The 20,417-nt window shown below is 39.0% G+C and overlaps 1 long non-coding RNA gene across 1 annotated transcript in view; it reads left to right on the top strand.

Moving 5' to 3' along the window:
• Positions 1-16,944, top strand: part of LOC117801106 — a 56,479-nt gene extending 39,535 nt beyond the window's left edge. Inside the window, exon 6 of the long non-coding RNA XR_004623512.1 lies at positions 9,085-16,944. This is a non-coding gene — a long non-coding RNA (uncharacterized LOC117801106). The remainder of the gene's footprint in view (positions 1-9,084) is intronic.
• The last annotated feature ends 3,473 nt before the right edge of the window (positions 16,945-20,417 follow it).

The following is a 20,417-nucleotide window of genomic DNA, read 5'->3' as shown; positions in this document are numbered from 1 at the left end:
TAAAAATCAGCCCATTAAAGTCATTTTCACATAATCTTGAGGAGGAATGTAAAACGTTTCTTCAAAGCCAGAACGGGAGGCGAAGAATGGATGTCTTGGGTGCTCCTCGGTACTTGTCACCCACAGAGCAGCCTGCTGTGCCAGCGAGGTTTGCGCAAGGCCACTGAAGACAGAAAGCAAAGGATGCAGTCATTTGGCATTCTTCTGCAAGCACGAAAATAACTGTCTACATAGAATCCAGAAATGTTAGCGCTGGAAAAGGACCTGAGAGATGATTGGATCCAACTCCCTCTCTTTACGAGGAAGCCAAGGTCCAAAGGGGAGGTGGCGCACTCATTCCTGGCAGAACATGCTCCATTTAGAAAGTACATCAAGACAAAGGCAGGGAAATGCACACATACTCGGTCACATGCGCATGTGCGCGTGTGCTCTCTCGCTCTCCTTCTTATTCTCTCACTCTCTCAAATGCGCATGCGCACACCACCCTGCCCTTCTGTCCTCAGTAAATTCTCCCAGGATGATATTCTTGTGAGGAGAGGAGGGAGCTCTTTTTAAATTAAATTTTATTTTATGTTTCTAGCTTTATTGAAGTATGATTGACAAATAGAAATGGTGTCTATTTCAGGTGTACAATGTGATGTTTTGATATACATTGTGCAGTGATTATTACAATCAAGCTAATTAACACGTCCATCCCCTCACATAGTTACTTTTTTCCATGGTGAGAACACTTAGGATGTACTCTCTTACCAGATTTCAAGTATACAATACATTATTATTAACTATAGTCATTGTCCTACCCATTAGGTCGCCAGAACTTATTCATCTTATGACCAAAAGTTTATACTCTTTGACCAACCTCTCCCCATTTTCCCCACCCCCTAGCAACCACTCTTCTACTCTGTTTCTATGAACTCAACTTTTTAAGATTCCACATATAAGTAAGATCATGCATATTTGTCTTTGTCTAGCTTATTTTACTTAGTATAATATACTCAAGTTCACCCATGTTGTCACAAATGGAATGATTTCCTTCTTTTTTTAATGGTGAATAATATTCCATTGTATGTATCATATATTCTATAGTGTGTGTATATGTATGTATCATACACATATGCATATATCACATTGTTGGTGAGGATGTGGAGAAAAGCGAGCCCTTATATACTGTTGAGGGTAATGTAAATTGGTGCAGCCATTATGGAAAACAATATGGAGGTTCCTCAAAAAAGTTAAAATGGAGCAATCATATAATACAGCAATTCCACTTCTGGATATATATGCAAATGAAATAAATTCACTTGAAGAGATATTTGCCACTCCCATGTTCATTGCAGTATTACCCACAGTAGCCCAGATATGGAAACATCCTAGATGTCTGTCAACAAAGGAGGGAACTCTTTACGTGGACCTGGAATTACCCTTTGAAAAGTCACTCATGAGAAATCCTTCAGAGGAAATTCTTTGGTTCCAGTGCTGCAGCCTTGAGGGGACAAAAGACAGCTCATTTATCTTAATCCCCCAGTTGTTGATAATGTGTTGTATGCAAAGAAGGATGTGTAACCTTTCTCATCAGTGTTGTCTGTGGCACAGAGGACCCAGGTTTGATTTGTTTACAATTTATACGCTGCCTCCTTCCAGATGGGCCATGTGTTTGCATTTGTGTTGCCTTTCTCTGTACATGCACACATACACAGAAAATGAAAGACTCTCTTAGAGGGTAAAGTCATTCACTATAAGCAGTCATAGAAGAATACTCCAATTTTTGCCAGCAATTTGATAGATTGTCCAATTCTGAAGTAAAATATTCAGTCAAAAATGCCCCACATTATTCTGAAGTCTCCAAAGCCTCTGAGTTTGATTGAAAAGGTCAAACTTCTGCCACCTCTAGGGCTCTCTGCTGTATTTGGCTCCCACACATTCTGCCTCTCGCATCCCTCAAATCTCCATGCCTTCATCTCCTTCAGCACAGGGCTTCTCAGCCTTGATGCTATTGACTTGTGGGGCCAGATGGGCCTCTGTGGGGGAGATGGGGAGCTGTCCTGAGCATTATAGGATGTTTAGCAGGATTCCTGGCCTCTTTCCCCACTACATGCCAGTAGCATCCATTCTCTCAATCATGACGATCACAAATGTCTCCAGACATTGCCCCCACTTGAGAACCACTGCTCCAGACTGCTTGTCTGTAGGGAGAGGTTGACTGTATGATCCCTAATGTCTGCATACCTTTACCCAGTACTTGTGCCACACATTGCAGGGGTCTGCAGCAGCCCCAGACCCTCTAGATACACCCAGGAAGGAACTTGGCGAGTTCCTTTCCTGGTCTTTGGGGTTGCTGTGTTTTCCTGTAACACACTAAGAGCATGGAAGGAACTGGCGCATTGGCGCCTTCCTTGGAGAACCCTCCTCCCCCACTACTTCTGCCACTGACAGCACTTCTCAAGCAGGCTGAGCCCTGGGGCCCCAGCAGAGGAGAGGAAGACTTCTTTTTGACTAAGCACCCAGTTTCTGATTCTCAGGGGGCTGTCCAACCTCTCTGATGGTGATACAGTTTCCTCCTAGAAGGCATGGGCTGGTGGTGGTGGGTAACACATTTATAAAAACACAAAATGACCCCCACCTTCAATACCATGAATTGAAAATGTGTCACACAGCAATGAGTAAGGACTATGGATATTGGTTTGTGAAACAAGTGTTGATTTCAGCCATCCTAAACAAATTACTTCCTTCCTAGCTAACTCCCTTGGTGAGAACAACCAGTTCACAAACCCATGGAGCTAGAGAAGGTGTGTGGGAACAGGAAAAGAGTGGGAGAAGCAGTTTGCACTTGATTAAAATAAAGAGTATCAGCATCTCTTTTTTGATTAAAAAAAAAAAGCAGTGCATATATTCATGTATAAACACTTCCTTCTTCTGGACCATCTCCCAGCAGTAAAGACATGTCATTTTATAGGGTTTGTGTTTCTTTTTTTTTTCTAAACCTCAGTGTTTATGCTCAGATTCATAGGGCTGTTGGTAGCTTGGCAGGTACACAGATGAGGAAAATGCCAGCAGGCAGAATCTTTCTCTTCCTTTCTCCTTAATTTCCCCCTTTTACATGACAGAATGGAGTTTAGTGATTACAAAGAGACTCTAGAGGCTATTCCAGGTGAGTGCAGTGAATAAGTTAGTAGGACGAGGAACAGCCACTGATATGGTGAGGGGAAAAAAGCTTCTTTCTAAGACAGCTAAATCTGTTTGCATAACTCAGTACCTCTCCTGGGACCAGGACTCCTAGCAGGGTCACAGAGATGCTGCCGAAGGGGCACAGAGCCAGGGCCCAGAGGGTACCTCCTGCTGCTGTCTGATGATGGCATCTCCAAAGGCAGGTGGTCTGAACTGGATGAACCCTCTCCGTGAGACCCAACTCTGTTGCTAGCTCCCTTCCCCGGCCTCAGCCTCATGTCTGCGCCAGTGGCAGCAGGGAGGTTAGATTGTGATTCCTGAATTGTAAACTGTAGTGTGTTTATAGTCAATGGAGATAGTAGAGCTATAATTGAAGTTTTAGGAGCATATTTGTAGCTAATGAATCTAAATACAAAGAATTTTTAGCTTTTTTGAAGAAGGAAAGGATTTTTTTTTTTTAAGCAGATTTTCTGAATCCCAACGCTACGGAGCTGTCCATGGATGGGCTTCATGGGGTAAATAAGTCAAGCAGAGAAAGACAATTATCATATGGAGACTATGGACTCTGGGAAACAAACTGAGGGCTTCAGAGGGGAGGGGGTTGGGGGATTGGGATAGGCCAGTGATGGGTATTAAGGAGGGCACATATTGCATGGTGCACTGGGTGTTACGCAAATAATGAATCCTGGAACATTACATCAAAAACTAAGGATGTACTGTATGGTGACTAACATATCATAATAAAAAATTAAAAAAAAAAAAACCCTTGCAACTGAATGCATATGCACTTTCCTGAGGCAGATTCCATATCTTTCATCACATTCTCTGAGGGATCTGTAATTGATGAAAGGTTAAGAATCACTGTCTCAGAGACAGTTACAGAAGTCCCCTTTTCTGTTTTGTCTAGAATTTTGACTTGTTTTTTAGTGTGTGTGGGTGAGCATGTGTTTGGTTTTTCAATTTTTTGAGACCAGATAGTTTCACTAGTGTTTCTTTACAGAGATGTTTTCCTATGCGGTGAGCCAGTTAGGGGTTGTAAGATCTCTGGAGATTCAATTCTTAGCTACAACTGGTTTAGGTCTCGTAGAAAGTTGTGCTGTTGAAGTTCAATGGTGATTTTCTGTCAAGATAATGTCCGACTGAGAAGGGACTTTGAGAAGAAAAAAAAGAGGGGGAAATTAGGTAGTAAAGATGCACAATCACTTTTGTACCTTTTCTTCAATACACCTGAGGTAATTGAGCTCCTTCTTGTTGTCTGTTAAGATTACTGCCCCCATTCATCTTCCCTTGAAGAAGTGTGTACGTCAAATGGTATTCCAAGAGCAAGGAGTGAGGGTTGAAAGTTACGATGATGACTCCAGGCCTGGGAAATGGAGCTTTACCCTCCCATATTGCTGGCCTTGATGACAACATCACTACTTCCTTCTCCAAGCACTGTATCCTTGAGTCCTGAAATAGCACTAGGAAGCTAGTTCATCTCCTCTTCTTTAAAAAGAGAGTGATTTCTCACCAACTCGTTCCCTGATCTCACACCACAATGGCCTTCTTACTGTTTTTAGACACACTAGGCACTCTCCTGCCGTAGGGCCTTTTGAATTTGCTGGACTAGCTTTGTCTGGAATGCTTTTCCCCAGATAGCATCACAACTCACCCTATCACATCCTTTGGATCACTATGCAGAAGTCATTGTCTCAAGGAGCTCTTCCCTAGTCACCCTTATCGATCTCCCTGTATATGTCATACCCTTCTTCCCGGCTTTATTTCTCCTCTTTAGCAGACACCTCTATCTTCCCTATTCTACGTATTACTTATTCATGTGTTATCTAGTGGAGTTTTGGCTCCTGCAGATTGTAAGCTCCATGAGGGCAGGACTGTTTCTCTGTTCCATTCAGTACTAAAATTATAGAATAGTACCTGGTTAATTATAGATACTCACTAAATATTCTTTGAATGAATAATCTCAAGAGATTTGGGGATAAAGCTTGCTGATGAAAAAAAGTATTGTGTGAGCTTTTCAATCCAGTGATTTCCTGATCAAAGCAGCCAAACTAATAAAGCAAACTGATTTAAGTGGCCCAATAGCTTCTATGTTTACATCTATTAAAGTGTTTGTCAGCTCTATACCATAATCTATAAATTGGCTGTTGTCCTCAGCAGGTTAAGTTCTGCAAGGGAATGAACTTTAACTCAGAGGTGAGGTGTGGAGCATATAGACATGTTCAATAAACATGGAGAAAAATAAGGGAGTGAAAGAAAATACAAGAACATTGAGACCAGCCGTTGAGACAGATGTACATATCCAATCACAGCATGAAGAATCTCTCTGTGAACATTTGGAGCACGTCACCATTTGTTTTGATTCAACAAATCCCCTAGAGAGTTGCTAGCAAGATAAGGAAGAAGCTCTGGTGTCTGAAGAAATTTCTGGAAACCAAATTAGGCAGGGTGTGTTAGTCACGTTGGATCAGGTGTAGACTGAAGTGCCCAGGATGCAGAATGGGCGCAGGCACCATTATACGAGTCAGAGAGGTGGAGATGAATGTTCAGTGATTTGGTGGGTGTAGACCATCTTGGAGCAGAATTCTGAGCTATAATAAGAGTCGTAAGAAAAACAGTGGGAGTGACTATAGGTTGGTTTTATGACAGCTCCAGCTTTTTACTGTGGTTTCAACCTTTTACATAGGGGTTTGGATATTCCATTTTTTTCATCCACACAGTGGTCTTTCAGTGCCAGTCAAAACCACAGGGCATGGCTGGTAGATTCACTTACACCAACGTATTCTGTGGCCTGCACCATCTTCTAATTCAGCCTTATGCTCACGCTTCCAAAACTGATTTTATTTAATAGTACACCCATTATAAAAGTACACCCATGATTATTAGCACATTCACTTTCCCCTACTCTCTTCAGCATCATTATTTATATCTTTGCAAATGGCATTTCCTTCAGAAAATATGAAGCTGTCTATCACTTCCTTTCTATACTGTTGTCACGTGTGCTTAAAAAACTCACACCTTTTACCCTGCTATCTTGGGAAAGAAAATATCTACCACACACAAAAGCCCCCTGATCAAGATTTAGAAGTCAAAAGGTAGGTATATCAATCAAGAAGTTTCTGGTCCAATATAGAAGGGTTGTTTCCCCCCCCCCCCATAGTCTTCTTCTAAGCCTTCTCTTTTCATTAAATCACAATGCCAGGCAAAGTCAGGGGCATGCTGTGCCTGTCATTGTGGTTTATAGATCAAATGAAAGCCAGTATTAATCATCTTGCTTGATTCTGGAACCTATTAATTTTCCAAAAACAGTACTCCAATGACACGAGTCCTTCATTCTGTGATCTGATGCAGTGTCGTTTGCCTTTCCTCCTAAATGTTAGTTACATAAAACCATTTTAAAGTCAACCTTTATCTTTTCACTGGCCAAGTAGATGAAAGTTCCATTTAACAAATCTATACTTTGCTTCTATTTTCCTCAGGGCTCTTTAAAAAAAAAAAGTTGGTGTTCTGGGTCTAGACCCAGATAAAATTGAGTTTCTTGTCCCCTTATTATGAAGGACTTTATGGAGGATGGACTATGATCTCCTATCAGATCTGGGGTCCCCAGTTTTTTGGTAATGACAGTATTTTTTAAAGTTCTCCCAAGTCTTGAAGTTATGGAAAGAAGGTGATGTTGAGAATAAAGTCCTCACAATCTCAAAATTGTTAGGAGAAACTCTGTATATGGTGGACCCTAAATAAATATTGTTCATTGAATCAGTGGCATTGAGGATGGGGCATCCTCTCCATCCTCACCCTGTGCCCAGTGAGTAGAGGATGCTAAAGGAGCTGGGTTATGCTACCCAGTAAGACCTCAATATGCCTTCATTGGAAGCATTATGTACCTAGATCAATACTGGATCCTTTTATTGGAGCTCACTTCTGGGTGGTATATTGTCAATGTATTCTCTGGTAAAGCATTTGCTCCCTTTGATTTGACTCTAAAGAATGTCATTAAATTAAACATCGAATGATGTAGCTTCAGAAAATATGAGTCAAATGTTTGTTCATTACAAGGTTAGTACAAGTCTTAAGTTACAACAATTAAGTCAGAACTGGACAAACAAAGCAGAGGTTTTCAACTAGGGGTTTTAACCTAAGGGCAATTCTGTATGCATACAATATCATAAAAAGCTCAATTTATGGAATGAAGGTCCATTTACCTCCAGAGTTATCTATGCAAAACAAACAAACAAACAAAATACAGTTTTGGCTGTATTGCAACTGTATTGTCTTGTTGAAGTGACCAAGAGTAGAAGAACAGAGTTAATCTAATAATGCATCTGTTTTTCATTTTAGCTTTCCTCCGCCTCTTCATTTACTGTTATGTTTAATGCTAGGTTCTGTTTTCAGCCTTGAGAGAGGGGAAAAGTTTAGAAGACACTTGTAACATCTGTAGCAATGGACAGAAGAATGGATAATAATAGGAAATGGCTACATACCATCTGGTATAAACACAGATGTGTGTTTTCTTTAAAAATAAAAATCCTGCACTCTAAAAAGGGAAGATTTACAACACTCTACAGAAAGTCAAGAACTCATTCTTGAGTGGCTCTTAATTAACAAGATGCAATTCTCCCTGTTCATTGCCAATTTATTTATAGAACTCCACTGGTGGGTGCTGCTCATTTTGCCTATAAATTCGGGATGCAGAGGTCATGATGCTCTCCTGAATCGATGGCATTACTGGACAAATTCTTTTTTGTCAGGTATTACATTTCTTTACTTCTTTATGTACCTGGTATAGTAAAGCCAGAATGAAGATATTCTGTGTTTCCTCTGAAACCCCATCATGGAGTCTGAAAGCTTCAAAGAAAAAGGCCTAAGGTATAATTGATAAGGGAGATTAGGCATATTTTATAAAGTTATATAAATTTAATCCTGAACTACACAATAACCTCTACATCATAAGAGAAGTCTACCTGCAAAACCAACAAACCACTCTTAGGGAAGGTTGTCCATTTTTTTTTTCTTTTTAGCATTTATACATTTAGTACCAATAACAAATTTACCACACCTGCTTAATTTACTATTAAATTCCCGTTTTTAATAGGCAACGTACACTTCTCAAATTCGGAAGGGTCTATAGTGTATCTTTTTTTTTTTTTTTTAAAGATTTTATTTATTTATTCGACAGAGATAGAGACAGCCAGCGAGAGAGGGAACACAAGCAGGGGGAGTGGGAGAGGAAGAAGCAGGCTCACAGCAGAAGAGCCCGATGCGGGGCTCGACCCCACAACGCCGGGATCACGCCCTGAGCTGAAGGCAGACGCCCAACCGCTGTGCCACCCAGGTGCCCCTATAGTGTATCTTAACAGAATAAAAGTTTCTGAGGATATGTCCACTGGGAGATCACCAACAGGTTAAATTACTCCAGAGATAAAAGAGAAGATATAGTTGTAAATATCGGTACGTTGAGATCATCCCAAGGGCAATCTGGAGGACTTCCATGGACCACTCTCTTTGAAAGTCACAGTATGTTGAAATATCTGATAAACATGGAAAACAATAAGAAAGAGTTATGAAATGCCTTCTGTTATGAATGTTCATAAGCTTCACTCACCAAAGGAAAGGACAGGACCAGTCTTGTATGGATAAAATGTACTCTTAGGAAGATGCCTCTGTTTTTACCCTCAGAATTTCTCTCAGTGAAGTGAATCCATTTGGCTTGGCCAAAATAAATTTAATATCATTTTAAAAGCCTCCTGGTTTTCCACCTCTTTCTGCGAAAGATAAATTACAGAATTAAAGAGCACATTCTAGTTATTCAGGTATATTAGCCTTAGTTAAGGGCCATATTCCTTGTACTATTTACTTTTGGCACTCTCCCCTGTAATAGATAATGGACATAATTGCAGCATCATTTTCTCCCTGTCCCCATAGGTACAGTTCCTCTGCTCTGATGGGAGCACCAGAAATCCAGTGGTACACGGAATTCTCATTGAAGTTAGAAGATATTCGACAATGGTAAAAATTGGGCACTCAGTCTCTAACCTTTTGGCCTACCACTTTTTGTTGGCTCTGTGTTCTAACTCTTTGATTCTTTTCTAGGTTGTTCTTCATTCGGCAGGTACCTACTAACTATATGCTCATTTGATGTATTCAGGACTGACCTGTAAAACTGGCCTTATCTTGGTGCTTGGATTGTCTTGTTTTGCTTTCACTGAAAAAGGAAAAAAAAGATACTAAAAAACGCATCAAAACAAAAAACAAACACAACTGGTCTCCATAGATAGAATCCATTTATCTTGTTTCTTCAAAGATTTATTTTTCATTGTTTCAAGAACTTTTGACAAATGAGCATTAGAGGAAAAGTGCTGACAATTTCAACTTTATTAGTTCAAATGTTATTTTCTCAATTTCAAAACTCAAAAAGCTGATCTGGAAAAGAAATGATGCAAGGCGGTTGTTACAGAATAATTATAGATTTACTCCTAGAGGAAAACATAATTGCCTACATACTACATTAAGTGAACATACACTCCTTCTACATCATATAGTTAAAATAAACCATGCGCTTTCTGAAAATTACAGTATGAGATTCACTTGTGTCCACAGGCTCACCCTGGTGTGGCCCTGCTGGGCTGGGAATGATGGAATTGGATGGGGGAACGGGATCCCTACATTATTGCTGCAGAGAGTTCCTCCAAGTTGAGTAAGCTGAATGGAGATTTGAAAGATGGGACAACTTCTAAACTGATGGCAGAGCTATAAATATCTGGGAAGCTGCCACCAGAATTCCCAGCCTTGCAAGTAGTTACACGAAATGGGGAAAATTCTTTTAAACAAAGATTGCTGCCCGGCTGCAAATCTGGGAAGACAAGGCAAAAATGTATGAGCCTATCAGAGAGTGGCTAGAGCCAGACCTTGAGGAGTTATCACCGTGTGCTTACAGGACAGAAGGGGGTGTTGTTCTTGTGCTGGGCTCTTCAGCCGGCTGCCCAGAGCCTTATGTGGCTCAGTTTACTATGGTTTAAAGCAGTGGCTTTCAAACATGGTGGGTGACTCTACAGTAAGAAATACAGTTTACATTACAGCCCAGCGCACCCCTACACATATAAAACCATTGAAGTAACGGAAATAAAAGTTTAATAAACCTACAGCTATTTCCTATTTTTAGTATATGCCATGCATGCACACTCTTTTGCACTTTATGAACCATTCTGTTATATTCTAGAAAGAGTAAATTAACCTATAAGAAAATTATCTACAAATTCCGGTTAAAATTGAAGGTCTGTATTTTAGAGATCTATATTATATGAATATAGATAACATATATCATTTCTATTTACATAAATGTTAATCATAACTTGCCTGTGGTCTGAGACCACGGTTTAAAAACCAATAAGAAGTTCCAGTAAATCCTTCCACAGTAGAGAAAGCTGTGGAGGGAGGGGGCTGCACTGCCCCTCACCTGCCTAAGGGGCTTCTGCTGCTTTGCCTGTTTTCTCAACACGGGGTGCATAGTTTGAAAAGAGTTAATCTACACTTATTACCCTGAGTGTTCTGACATTTTCTCTTTGGTTCATTTTGTATTCTCAGCATGAAGGAAAACTAGAACAACAGGGGCCATGACGGTTTGGCTCCTGTATCTCCTTTCACAGCTCCTCCCAGGATCTAGCACCATGCATCCTTTCCACCGGACGGCTGATAGATGCTGCTGACTGCTAACACAATTACATGACAATGCAGAAGCAATATCATTTGTATAATTTGATTAGCTGCATGGAATTGTATGCACAGACGTTTCTTCCTAATGGAAGAATTTCAGTCTGTAAAACTGGTTGAACTAAAGATTCAAATATAAAAGTATAGACTTTGCCCATGATGCTCTCTACCATTCCATCCTTCACTTGTTTATTCATTCATGCCTCAAATATGCATTGAATGGCTACTATTTGTCAGACATTCTTTTAGGCGCTGGGCGTACACAGTTCCTGCCCTCAAAAAATGTTAGTTATAAGACAGGTAACAGGTGTTTCTCAAAATTGTGGTTTATTAAAAATTAACAGTTGAACTGGTCTAATTTTGATTTAGCTGGGGCAGATTTCTTGTGTTTACTTTGTTTTCCTCAAGGTCATTAATGATATAATCTAAAATAATACCTGATTAAAAAAAAAAACTTACCTTGCCAAAAATGCACTCAGTAACATTACATTTACTCCCTGTTCACGGCAACCTTTGGATCTCAAGCGCGTAGAATTAGATTAATCGTAATCCTGGTTCATGAAAACTCTCATGTTGGTCCACTGGAGCAGCATCCATCTACCTACTTACCTACCTACCTACCCTATGTAAACTGATCTATAGATTTAATGTGGTGCCAAATGTAACAACACATTATACAGTTATTATAATTAAGGCAGCGTTTTTTTTTTTTTCAGTGATGATCACAAGTACCATTCTGCATGTATTCAGTTTAAGGACATATGAATGGTACCAGAAAATATATTACATATGAGTCTGGATCTCAGAAGAGACAAGGACTATATTTTAAATAATAGTTTAGTATAAAATGGTTACAGATCAGAAGAGAAATGATTATTCACTAAATGGTGCCAAGAAAATTAACAAACAAATTTGAGAAATTTAGATCCTCTCCTATTATTTCCACCAAATATAATTTTCAGGTGGATAAAGTATTTTGGAAATACCTGTTCATGGAGAGCCTGGGAGGCTCAGTAGGTTAAGTGTCAGCCTTCAGCTCAGGTCATGATCCCAGGGTTCTGGGGTCAAGCCCACATTGGGCTCCCTGCTCAGTGGGGAGCCTGCTTCTCCCTCTCCCTCTGCCTGCCACTCCCCCTGCTGTGCTCTCTCTCTCTCTGTCAAGTAAGATAAAATCTGAAAAAAAAAAAAGAGAAATACATGTTCATGGATATCTTTAGGTATTAGAATGGGAAAAGACTAAGAATAAAACTTAGTCTCGATAAAGAATAAAACTATAGTCACAATTTAGAAGTTCCATGAAATTGGAATCACAAAAATCATTACTTTCATGTTGGAGAATATGATAGGTAAAATTAAAAAGAAAATAAAAAATTGGGAGAAATATTTGAACACAGATATGATAATAAAGGAGTTAGTGTTTTCAACATATATGTGGGACTGGTAAATCACTATGACAAAATGATATTCTATCTATGATCGGGATGGGGAGGAAGAACACCTCAGCAAAGGTTCCACTTCAAATAAGAAAAAACATGTGACAATTTTTTCCTGCCCTAAATCACTTTTTCCCTTCCACTGATGGTTGTTCCCCATCTCGTCCATTTGGAAAATGCTTCTCCTCTAATTCATGTAGTTTTTTGGAGGCTCTCAGCCAGATTACATTGGCCCCTGCCCACTTGGGTGGCCATGTGATCCAGACCTGGCCCGTGGGAGATCTACCATAGAGCCAAAACAATGCAAGGCAGCATTTAAAAGTGTCAGTGGTCAAGGTTATTACTTTTTCATTGGCCAGAGGAACAAAACAGAGAACCTGAACCAGACTTGTGCACCTTGTAGTATACGTCTGAGGAGATATGGTAGATCACTGAGGAAAGACAATGAAATCAATTGAGCTAGGAAAAAATGTGGATCACCAACGTTGACTACAGATGGACTAAGAACTTAGATATCAAAAGCTAACTTGAAAACTTTCAGAAGAAAATGTAGGTGAAAGTCTTTCTAACCTCAAAGCAGAGAAGGATTTCTTATACAAGACACAGTAGAGCTAATCATAAAAGAGAAGATTGATAAACTTGACTACTCTAAAATTAAGAACTTGTGCTCATCACATCATCTTTAAAAAAAGATAGAAGACAATCTAAGGACTGGGGGGTGCAGCACACATGACTGACAAGGATCAGAATCAAAATTACATGAAGAATTCCTGCAAATTAAAAATGATAGGCACCCCCTTTCCTTCTGTACTCACAAACTTACTCCTGCTTTCTCAACGTTCACAGACTCTGATTCCCTTATTCATCCAACAACAAATTAGATATCGTCTGAGCAAGTTGTTCATTTCTATCTCTATGCCATTTCCTCCAGCTGTAATATGGCCACCACCTGCTGAACTACTGACATCCTAAACACCTCCCTGAGTAAAGCCCATCACTCCCAAAAACCTTCTTTGATGACTTTGACTGATCATTGCTTCTTCCTTCAGAATTCAGACTCCATTCATACTTTCTTACTATAATTACATATTCCTTTTTGAATTCTGATTTTTTTAGATATCCTATCTACCCTGTTACATTTTAACTTTTCCTAAATTTAAGAGCTCTTGTATTTCATCTACTTGCATGGTTTTTCCTTCTGTCTGGCTTTTCCATCCCCCAGCTTAGCCCAATGTTGTGCCTGTCATAGGTACCTAGCAAGTGGCTGACTGACTGCAAACATTAGGATTTTATTCAGTTTCATCACGAGCACTTCAAAAAAGTAGGACAAAATTAAGGTGGATTTACCCAAGGAAATAAAAAGAAAAAGACAGCAGTTCACACAAATAAATGCCTAACGAGATCTTAGGCCAGTTATAGAAACATATGGAAGAGATTTAAAAATATCCATTTACGAAGAAATTGTGAAGGAGGAAGAAAGCAATGTAAACAAGCCAAATTAAGGAAAAATTACATATTGGAGAAAGACAATAAGCAGCAAGTTTCAGAAAACATTTCAAATGGCACTAAAAAGTTCAAATGGGATGGCAACAAATAAAAGTAAATGACTGAACTAATTAGGACTATAAGCAAGAGATTGTTTAGAAGATAAAACCCCAGATGTGTTTATCTCTCTTATTTTAGAAAAAGCAGGCAGAGAGCTACCTTTATCAGACAACAATTTTCCTGGGACAACAGATGTAGGCAGTTAAAAAAAAAAAAAGTTACCTGCAAACAAATTAGATGAGGCAGAAATTCTAAATAGTCTATGTTCACGATTTTTGTAAGAAAGAAAAAAGTGATGAAGCTTTGATTTAGACATTTTTAGATGATACCAGGATTATAAGGTTTCAGAAGGATTAGAATATAACTAGGTAGGAATTAAACCATTGATTAAAGGTTACATAGGTGGAGATATCAACAGTGAAATTAGTTTGGGCATTTAAGATGCTCCAATTTCATTGATTACTCAAAAATACTTGAATGAAAGTGGTTATTTGTACATTGGAAGTTCATTAAAACATTACCTTCTAGTAGTGAAATAGGATGAAAGGGGAGTCCATCTGCTCTTCAGTCTAGAGCTGCTGGGATACTCGGGCACCAAAAAACCCTAATTATACAGCTCAGTCATGTCTAAGGTTCTTCTGTGACAGGAATTCTGAGGATAGCATTTCAGTACAATGAGGCACCATCTTCCCCATCCAGGCGCCCACGGTCAGCAAGCATTTTGTGTTGAAACTAGACAGAGCAACAGTTAATGGGCAGTAATTCCATGCCTAGTGCTGCATGAAATGCTGTCAGATTAAGTCAGAGAAAGACAAAGGTTTTCTGATATTCTGCATTCTGTTTACATGCAGCTGATTAATACAGATGCATCTAGTCATTCCTTTAGTCAGCCACGGAAGGCACCAGGGGCAAAGTTAGAAGCATGGAGGCTCTGGAATCTGAAACTATGAGATCAAGTCCAGGGTCCATCATGTACTTGCCGGGTGACCTTGGGTAACTCACCCTTCCCGAGCCTTATCTTGTAAATGGGAGTGGGAGTTTGGGGTTGTAGCAGGATATCTCCTTTACAGGCTTATTGTGAGAGTAACTTGAGTCTACACGTGAAACACTTTTATAATCATTAACATCCTCTAAAATGAGAAAAGCCGAGAGGATGAGAACTGAGAAGTCTTGACACTTGGGATCCAATAGATCACTGGTTTTATTGGAAGTGGAAATTTGATTGAGGTGAGGATGGGAAAGTGTAAGCAGCAAGTGGAGGCAGTTTTTTCTAATAAGTTTCTTGTGTATTTGCCTTCCCAAATAGACTAGGCTTTTAAATTAGAGACTGTATTTTATTTTTTAAAAAAATATCTCAAACCCTGCAACAGAGCTTCGTATCAGGTTATCCTGCACAAATAGTCTCTTAAAATTTTAGTTAAATAAATTTTCATGACAAAGGAAAGAGTGAAAGAAGACAACAGCTTTAAGCGAAGCAAAATCAGAGGAAATTTTTCCATTTGGTTTTTTTTTTTTAATTTTGAAAACAGGAGACCCCTGAATATATTAATTTTAAGAGAGCAGACTGAGAAAAATAGGGGAGATCAAAGGTATTTCAGAGATGTAGGTATTATCTTGAATGGTGGAGCCAGGCAAGAGGAAATGAGATCAAGAATAAAGAGGACTGCCGTACTGAAAAAAGCAAGAGAAATTGGCGTCAAGTGTGCACGGAGACGGCCTCACCGTGGAGAGGTAAAGGTAGAGAAATGCTAAGGTGTTCCTTGTGGTGAAGAAGTTTGATGACGCTCAAGACAGGTAGCTTTTACCTTTCAGGACTGCAGGAGATGTGTTTTTCCTGTTGGATAAGACAGTGGGTTTGGAGATTTGAGATGGTTGAATGTTCCACAAGAAGTTAATATGAGATAAGAAATGGATAGTTGAAAAGGACATGGTGTAGGGATATCAGGATATCAGGAGTGATGAAAAGGAAGACTGAGTGTGAATTACAGGTTAGAAATCCTGGAGAGGGAGGGTTTAGTGGCTGGATATTTAATCATTATCTTTGGAGTATATGTGGGGCAAGAAAGGTGTGCTGGTGCCTTGTCAAACGTATATTTCAAACGGCCCATCCTGATGGTATATTTTTTTTCTTTCAATGGAAGAGGATAAGCAGGATGCTTGATATGCAACTTACAAATTGCTTAGAGGAAACAAGCTTTTGAAATAGAAGTGAGGAAAATTAATATGTAAATTTGGAATTACTATGAGGAAGAAACATTGAATATTTGAACCTGTCTAGAGATGGCAGTGTTGTCTTGAGAAGGGTAAAGCTCCGGGAAATACGAAAGTTCATGTAGGCCAGGGAGTATGATGATTGGCTGGGGTTAAAACAAATGAAGTTTAATTTCATGATTCTTGGGATAAGATTAAGCAGCATCCCAATGCTAACCTAGATGAACTATGCCTCTTCCTTCTTTCTCCAAACTGTAATGAATATTTATTCTTTTTATTAAGGAAAATGAATACATAGATAGGAGCAGTAAACTTTAGGTTTCAAAAACTCTGATAACTTGAGCAGATTTTTTAACTAGCTTGAGTCTCACCATGCTACTAAACCCGAGCACATATTCCTTCATCCCCTGCCCACTACTTTTTGAAAGGTATTTACTACTCTTATAACAACGGTTAATATGTGAATACATTATGCTTATAAAATGTTTCATTCATGTATAATAGAATAATTTATTTTACCATTTTTCTGTTGTTGGGCACTTAGTTTGCTACCAATTTTTTTCATATTCAAACTATAATGTAATGAATATCTTTGGATATACTGCTTTGCTTAGATGTGTTGGTGTGTCTCTGGGATAATGTGAGATTGCTGTGTTGAAGGATATGCACACGAATAAGGTACCTTTCTGAGAGGTTGTATCGATTTACAGTCCCATCAATAGTGCATGAGGGCATGCCCAATTGTTTAATAGTCTCATATAACACATAACTATGTCCTTAGGATGATGAAGAAATTAAAAAGCAAACTCTTTGTTTTCTTGGCCTTTTAAATCAGGAAAACTTAACATAGAGACTCTGGACTCCAGGAAACCAACTGAGGGTTACAGAAGGGAGGGGGGTGGGGGGTTGGGGTAACTGGGTGATGGGTATTAAGGAAGGCACGTGTTGTGAGAAGCACTGGTGTTATATGCAACTAATGAATCGTTGAACACTACATCAAAAACTAATGATGTACTATATGTTGGCTAACTGAACATAATAATAAAAATTATTAAAAATAAAATAAATTAAAAAATACATGTAAAAAAAAAGAAATGAATGGTATATACCACAAAATACACTAGTGAAGATATATCCAAGGATATTTTATGTGATTTGTATAGTGTGCTTGAAATATATCAATCAAAACTTTCGTAAATCAATTTATATGAATGGGTTTTACGTTTCCTCGATATTTTCACACATCATTTTGCTCAGTTGTGATCATGCTATATATATCAGTTATTTTCTCCCTTCCTCTTTATGTTGCAATCAATAATTTCCCATGTTACTCACTGCAAAGTCCTAACAAACATTATTAAAAATAACTACATAATATTCCCTTAACAGGATGTGTTTTTTCTCTTAGATCGTCTTCAGTTTTTCTTATCATTTGTAAAGCAATGACACTTTTCTTTGGTCCATTTTTTTCTCTTTATTTAGGATTATTTCCATAAGATATAGCCCTATATTGAAATTACTGCGTCAACAGGAATAATCATTTTAAGAGCTTGGTAAATATGGCAAAATACTGCCTGTAGGAAAATTTGCACCAAAGAATAAGATAATCATTTCACCATACCTTCGCCACAATGTGCTATATAACTTTTAAAAAGTCTGCTAATTTGTTGTTACTGCATGCTGTTTTAAATAAATATTTTTAATTTCTAGTGAGCAAGAACCTGTCCTTTGTCTACACAAGATTGTCCTTGAAACTAATCTCTCTACCTTGGCTATTGTTGGATAATTATTTGTTGTAGGGGGAATGTCCTGTGTGTTGTCCCCTATATACTAGATGCCTGCAACATCCCTAACTTGTAACAACCAAAAATGTCTCCAGACATTGCTAATTATCCGACCAGGGACAAAATCAGACCTTCTGAAGAATCTTATTTTTAGCAAATAAATTTCCTTTCTTTTTTTTTTTTAAAGATTTATTTATTTGAGAGGGAGAGAGACTCTCAAGCAGACTCTGCACTGAACATGGAACCCTACCCGAGGCTTCATCTCAGGACCCTGAGATCATGACCTCAGCCAAAAACCAAGAGTTAGACACTTACCCGACTGAGCTACCCTGGCGCCCCTATCAAATACGTTTTCAATAATATAGTAAACTACCTATTTAGTCGATCTGTTTTGAAAGTTCAGATGGTTGTATCTAAAGTAAGAAACATTTATTAAGTGCAAAATAACTGCAAAGGAAGACAGACTGAAAAGTGAAACGTTTTAAAGTTTCTTAAAAAGCTAACAGTGGCTCATTGAGCTCAGTCTGGAAAGTTTCGTGATAGCGCCAAAGCTGAACAGATAGAGGAACAGAAGCTCAGGCAATTTAACTCAAATGCCCAAATTCACCTTCTGAGTAGCTGGGACAAGAATTCAAGTCCCCATGCCCCAGGCTTTAGGTCTTTTCATAATCCCACACTACAGCTCAGGCCATTCTTCTCTCCATTATAATTCAGCGGGATCCATCTCCTTTAAGGAACCTTTTTCAGAAAACCTGCCTGCTCTACAATGATTTCAACTGCCCCACTAGAATATGCCTCCTTGATTAGCATGGAATGCTTCAGCTAATGTTTGCTGTTTAAATGATTGTCACAATTGTACTTTAGGGTTGATCCCAATAGTTTGAAAACTCCTGGAGGGTAGTTGGGTCAAGGGCTCTGACCATAAAGGGTACTCACAAAACAGTACTAATTTGGGCAGCTTCAACAACATCTTGGATTATTTTATTAGGATTATGATGGCCCCTTAACCTGGCCGAGTAGTGCTGGCCCCTTAGCAAAAGGAGATGAGCTTTGACCAGTACTAAGGAAGTAGGAAATGTGGGTCAAAATTATTCTCAAATTGAGTAGATTATTAGTAAATTATCTTTAATGAAAGCTAGGAAAAAATATTGATGAGTTAGAAAATGAGGGGAGGAGTAGGGACCTGAGAGGCAAACTAAAAATGTTAACTTACTAAAGGGAGAACAACGGGGGGTTAGTATTGGAGTGGAAATGGATGCAGTAACCCTTGTTTGGTCAATAGTCAAACCATTTTATTTCTATGGATTGTAGAACTCCGTGTTGTTTTCCATTGTGTCTCTGGGGCCTAATGCAGACTTGTCTACCAAACACATAATATTTGGTGAAGAAATGACTGGATGACTGGAGGAAGCTGGATTCCTGAAAAATCACTTTCTTTGCTGCAGCAGAGGCAGGGCCTGGCCTTTACACAGCTGCCTTCAAGCTTGCCTCGAATGCCAGAACTGGTTCAGTTCAGTCTTCGGCACTGCAGTGGGGGGTGAATGCTAACAAAAACCAAGAACCAGTCTTTAGCTTTAAGAATCAGACACTCTTATTGGAAAGATGGGACATGAGATAGCTACCATATGTGAGGAGTTGTTTAGAGCGGTCCAGATGGTTGTCCAAATAAGATGGTGCAAGGTCAAAGACTATAACATATTTGGAATTTGTCAAGAAATCAATCTTCCTCATCCCTCTCAACTCCTTTCCCGCAACCCTGCCTTAAAGTGACTAAGTGGAGAATGGCTTCACAAGCTATGTTGATAGGACTTGCAGCAAGTGAAGAACAGAAAATTAGCAACCACGTACTCTGCACACAGATACTGAGCTGCTCTTCGTCAGGTACCACCTGTTAGGTAGTACAGGGGACCAAAGATCAAGTAGGATGTGCTTCTGAGTCTTCGAGGAACTTACAGTCACATCAATCCTTTTGGTTATTCTCAAAAAGCAGCATATAAGGAACTTTTTAAAGATAAGATAAACTTGAGTTGGAATTTTGGCTCTGCCAATTTGTGACCTTGGGCATATCACGAGCTTACTGATTCTCACTTTCCCCCTCCGTAAAATGGGATTAATTATTTCTCCCTCCTAGGATTCTATGACAATAACACAAGATGATGCATGTACAGTATGTGGGACACAGTGTTCCTCGATAAGGACTATAGTGTTAGCTATTCAGACACTGAAGCTTTTTAAAAATTATTCAACACACCAAGTTCAACACTAGTAATTTCTCTGAAATTATTACATGGGTTACAAGGAAAAACCTTAAAACTATAATTTTAAATCAAAAGGTTCTCGTCATTTGGGAGGTTCCCTAGTTCCCAGGCAGTTGAGAGGTAAGTGCACAAGGGAAAGAACTGAAGAACTGAGCATCAGAAGTAAAGCAACGTTTGTGAAAGGAGTATTACCACATCTACAGATTGAGAAAGAGTGGAAGGAAATCAAGATTGCAGATGCAGTTCAAAAAAGATTAATTTTTAAATCTATCTCTGAGCAAAGAGCCAAACAGGGGGAAATGTGCTAACCAGGGTAA

Source organism: Ailuropoda melanoleuca, chromosome 2 (genome assembly GCF_002007445.2).
Source record: "Ailuropoda melanoleuca isolate Jingjing chromosome 2, ASM200744v2, whole genome shotgun sequence".
Lineage (NCBI taxonomy): Eukaryota > Metazoa > Chordata > Mammalia > Carnivora > Ursidae > Ailuropoda > Ailuropoda melanoleuca.
The sequence above is the reverse complement of the archived record's forward strand: the minus strand, read 5'-3'. Positions and strand labels throughout refer to the sequence as shown.